This window comes from Chinchilla lanigera, unplaced genomic scaffold (assembly GCF_000276665.1).
Source record: "Chinchilla lanigera isolate Chin_1 unplaced genomic scaffold, ChiLan1.0 scaffold00046, whole genome shotgun sequence".
In the NCBI taxonomy this organism is placed as follows: Eukaryota; Metazoa; Chordata; class Mammalia; order Rodentia; family Chinchillidae; genus Chinchilla; species Chinchilla lanigera.
The window spans coordinates 12,621,895-12,627,710 of record NW_004955447.1 but is presented as its reverse complement, the minus strand read 5'-3'; positions in this window follow the sequence as shown (position 1 = coordinate 12,627,710).

Here is a 5,816-nt window from a genome sequence, read left to right as displayed (position 1 = left end):
TCTATCTCTATCTCTATCTCTATCTCTATCTATCTCTATCTCTATTTTATGAAAATGGTCTAGGAGATTTCAGAAAAAAACTACTGGTAGGCTAGAGAGAGTAGAATTTCTTAATTACTTACAATGAGCTTCTGTCTTTATTTTGTAAGCTGGCATACATGGAATGGAGGCATACCTATTTTTATCTTATTCACTTTATGTCTTTACGGTGGAGAATACATGTCAATTTTGTGAGAATGTTCTGAGAATTGAAAAGTTCAAATGTAGCTCTCAATATCTAAAATGTTCTTTTGTTAATCCTATCCAATTTATGTTTGACCCAAGAATCAATTTATTCAAGCTGTACAAAATGTTCTTCTTGTTCATCAAGATTCCTACGCGTTCCTGAATGGATTTCTTACTGAGTTTTTCTTATGATAATTTTCATTTCTCTCGAGTTAATTTTTGTATTACTTCTTCTTGTTCTATTAGCTTAAATTTCTGTAGTGAATAGAGCTATCCTAAAGAAAGAAATGTATTCTCGAGTATGAAATGGTTTCCTGTGACTGATACTTAGTCACCTAAGCCACCTGGTGGTGCTTGAGAATTATACGGAATTTTTTAAAAGTTCACATTTTTTCAGATTTTTAAAGCTAAAATAGTTGTACCATAATTTAATATAGGTCAGTTAACAGTAACTTGTTTATTCTACCCATGTTTATGTTGCTACTTAATAATTAATATGAATATCATTAATATGATTCATTTATTTGACTTTTCCAATGAAATTTCATTTGCTTGTCCCTTACTTTCATTTCCTACTAAGAGCTAGGGAGAAATTTCACCCCCTGGCCTGGCCACATCCATTTTCTGCCCTTTAGCACATCACTTGCATGAAGGATTTATATAAATTTTCAAAAAGCACTTGCAGGAAGTGCAGAATGTAAGTTTCTGTCTATTTTTAATAAGTTTCCTTGTACCGATTACCATATATGAAACAGAGATGTTTATAAATATACAAGATATTTATCAGGAAGTATGTAAGCTACAAAATAAAGCTCTGATATGTCAAGGAGTGACTTAGCTAGGAGTCTGGATTCTACACAGTTTTGCCAATAACTAGGTAAAATTTTGGAAAAGGCACACATCTTCAGTGGAATTACTGTATAATCCAAGAAGTGAAATTCAAGTTACCATCACCAAGTCTTCTTATAATTCGATTACTTGATTCGGGTAGCCGGAAACTGACCCTTGTCATCCAAGTGCCCCTGGTATGATTTCAGCACATCGTCACACACTTGATTAAAGTGTCAGAGTGGGCAAAGGCAGCACAAAGCATCAGCCGGATGACAGTGCAGGAGGTGATCATATGCGCAGCGCACACGTGCAAGGCAGAAATAGGGATGTATTCTTTGAAGGGAGAATAAAATAAAATGCACAGTAAAGCTGGAGCGCCGTTCTCAGAATAGCTAAAGGCTTTTTTCCATATATGTTCCATAAATTGGCTCTTGATTTTGTTCTTTGTTTCCTTGTGACTATTACTTGCACTACGTATTTATGAAAGCTGTAGAGGCTGTGTCCCTCTGTGTGGTGAATGTACACTCGGTCATAAAGCCCACCTTAGATGTGAGGAGTGCTCTGTAATTCAGGATGAATTCCGAGCAGAGCAAACGATGGGAGGAACTGTGCTAGAAGCACTTCCTTTGTCTAGGGATGACTCAAATGTCATATTCAGAAAAAAGACCTAACATGCTGCTAAGCATCAAGGTAATTTTTTAGATTACTGAAATTTTACATAAACAAATACACACACACAGGTATATATACACAAAAGCAAACTTTAGAGAAGCCATTGAATATTCCTTTCAGTTTAAATTCATTTCCGGGTGTGATGGGGTCATTAAATGAATGGGTGAGAGATTGTAAGTTTATTATATCTGTATTTTAATAAAGAAATGTGCACAACTTACAAGGTCTAGCTCACTGTGGTGTAACAAGCAGCACAGTGAGAAAGCTCCAAGACTCGACAGTGTGTGGATATAAAGAGCCCAGGAAAGGGGCCGGGGATTTAGCTCAGCGGCAAAGCGCCTGCCTGGCAAGCGCAAGGTCGTGAGTTCGGTTCCCGGTGCCGGAGAAAAACCAAAAAAAAAAAAAAAAAAAAAGAGCCCAGGAGAAGTTCTCCTCCTCTGCGTTCTACAGCAAAAATAAGCTTCCTTGATTATGCGTCTTTGAGGTCCAAACTTCACTCATGATGTTCATATATTTAAAAATATTACTATAAGAAGAGTACATTTTTGTACAGGATAATATCTTCGCCTAAGCTAAAAACCCCACTCCAATTCTTCTCTTCCAGGCACTTTACTCTAGAAATATTTGTTTGACCAAGTCTCAGAGACCCAAGAGGGAGGCCTAATTTGCATCCTACACTTTCAGCATTGACCAAACAATTACATTTATGTTTACAAATTTTTAATCTTTTATTTTAGATATATAAGCCGTAATGTAATGCTATTTAATACAATATGTTATAATTGTATATTGTTGTGTTATGACAGTAATTGTGTTATAATTATTTAGTATTTGTACCTATTTGGTTTTTGAAAGTTATTTTTAGATTAATTATTGTATTTTATCTTTATGTCTTCTTTTGCTTGCTTGCGCTGTATGAAGTTCACATGTGTTTTAATGTTTTACAATATCTCCTGACAATGTTCAGCTATTAGATTGATGTTTTAAAGTGTTAATTTTTATAAACTTTAATTTTTACAACAATGTTGTTTTTACAGAAATATACAAATGTAGTTCAAACTCATCTAGCCTCTGGGTAGCTTCCTTTGGTAGCATCAACTTATACCAGTGCAGTATGAGTCAGAACCAAAGAACCAGTCTGACATAACATTATTAAGTAAACTTCATAAGCCTCTATTTTGACAATATTTTCCTAGTTTTTACCTGGTATCCTTTTTTGTTTCCATATCCTCTCTAGTATACATTAGACTAGTTGTTGTATGTCCTTTGGTGCCTCTTAGCTTTGTTAATTTCAAAGATTTTTATGACCTTAACAATTTTGAGGATAAGTTGTCAATAATTTTGCTGCATATCTTTTTTTCTTCTTCTCTTTTTTTGGTGTCTGTCTGATGTTTTTCTCATGACTTGATTGGAATTATACACTTTTTGGGAAGACCAGAGACAAATTTCTGTTTTTATCAGATCATACTAAACATGACTCATCACTGTTGAAGTTGAGCTTGATCTCATAACGAAAGAAATGTGTGTTTGTCAGCTGTTGGGAGCTGCTGGGAAGTCGTCACACGTGCAGGACGAAGCCAGCCTGAGGACATGGGAGCTCCTCAAAGCACATAAATGAGCCATTGCAAATTGTTAATGGATTGCTGGAGAGCAAGGCAACAATTAACCAACCTTCTGAGGGTATAAATAATCGTTCTACTGTTCTTGGGCAGTACCCCTTCTCTGCACAGGAGAGAGAGGACCTCCATCTGACCCCAGCTTTTTTGTCTCTTGTCTACTTTTTCCTCCTTCTCACCACTGTTCCTTCTGGGGTACAGCAAGAACCTAACAGATCTGTACAGTCAGGTTCTTCAACTGTAACCTCGCTTTTTTATAACCCTTACTTAGATTTTTTATGATGTCTCCATTTCTTTTTGAGTTATATATATACATATATATATAGTACATTATTAATTTTTCTGTTACCTTCTGTTGATCTGTCATCTATCCCCTACCCATTATCCATTTAGGGTTTAGATTGGGCTTGGGTCTATTTTTGTTTCAGTGGTGGGGGCCTATCACTTATTTTACATAGATTTTGCTTTGTGAAGTAACACTATAGATTTTAACCAGATCAGTTTTATTCTAGCTCTTATCTTATCCATTTATTTTAATGTTTTAAACTAATACATTTCTTTAATAGAAGAAGCTTAATGTCTCCTATGTTTGCATAATACTAAGATTAAGTTACACCCTTCTTGACAAAATATATATGAAACTTCTCATTATGAGTTTTTACAAAAATAAGAATATAGTAATATACAGGATATAATATACTAACCTGGTCTTCAAACATAAGCAACCTAAAGATCATCTTTACAATATTGATTTTTTAGCTGTATTTCCTCACAGTCAAGATTAGTGAATTCTGTGTGAGCCCACAGAATAGACTAATTTATTTATTTATTTATTCATTTATTTATGTGATAGTGGGGGTTCAACTCAGGGTCTCGGTGCTGAGCTCTATCATAAGACCCTTCCATAAATTTGTACTTCTAATTTGGAGAGAGATTCTTGCTAAGTCACTAAATTGCTTACACTGGGCCAGAATTCTTGATGCTTCTGCCTCAACTTCCCAGCATGCTGGATTACAGCTGTGTGTACCTCAGATTATATTTATAGTGGTGAACAAGAGACCACACTTCTCAATGGCATATGATTCATATGACTGTGATGGGTATAGTCTGGATCTGATGTGTACCCAAATGGGTCATGTTCTGAAGGTGGGGTCCCAAAGGCAAGGCTGGTATTGGAAGATAGACCTTTAGGAGGTAGGGCCTGGCAGTGCTGGCAAACCTATGGCATGGGTGTTATTTGTTTTTCTTTTAAGACAGAAGTGTCAATATACGAGTTGATTTTTCTAAACTAAAACCTCAGGATTCAGGTTTAGTTCTAGTGTTGGTACTTGCGGTAAATAAATAGGCTTTGTTTTGCAGGTTGGACACTCATCTCTAAAATCTTCATCATCAATGGCATAGTGAAAACTAGTTAGGCCTCTGGGGGTGTGCTTTTGCAGAGGACGTGGGGGCCCATGTCCTTTCAAGTTCTCTTTCCGTTGCTCTCTCTTTCTCTTCTTTGCTGCTATGAGGCAAGCAGTTTTTCTGCTACCAAATGCTTCTGCCAGGATATTGTGCTTTATCACAGTTCAGGAATCAGGCACAAATTTCCAGGGACTAGGAACCAAAGTAAACTTTTGCTAGCTTTAAAAGTTTTTTCTCTGTTATTTTTTCCATAGTGATGTAAAAGTGGCTGACATAATCACCAATTTTGCAATTTTACCACATGTCCAAATTTTACTACATATGTATCCTTAAGCAAGTTATCTGATCTCTCAAAATTTTGATTTATCTCAGACTTGAAATAATAAGAGAACTTTCTAGAAATAATGTGGCTATTAGCATTTAGCCTCGTACATCCCAAGTACTACTAAGTAAAACTTAGATCCTACTTTTGAAGAAGAATATTTAGCTCTCACTCTTTTTCTTTCTCCAATTACCCAAAACTTTGTAGAGTCAATGATACTATTACTTTTAGATTAAATTCCAGGCTCTCACAAACTTTATTTATGGAATGTCAACAATATATCACCTCACCCAATATGATTATAACCTGAAAGCTATAGTTACACAAAAACATTTGGAGTAATGTTTTCTTTATGCATACTAAAATGTTAAAGCTTGCTAAAGGTAAATGTGATATTAAGGAATAAGCAATCAAAGATTTAAAATGAAAAAATAACTTCCAGTACTAGGAATATTAATATTAATATTAATTAATATTTATTATTATTATTATTCTAGCATATTACATAACTACTGACTGAGAAGGTGCAGTATCATTGTTTCCTTTGGGAATAACTCTACTTGATGTCATCTACTAAAACATTTTTGTTTCCAGTAATGCATATAATCCCAACACAAGCATGATTTCTATCACGTAATGTGAGAACGCTGAAACAGAAGACCTCGGGGAATTGCTTGGGACTATTCAGCAAATCCCCATACTCCAGTTACAAATTGAATGTTGGTTAGGGAGAAAAAGGCTTAAAA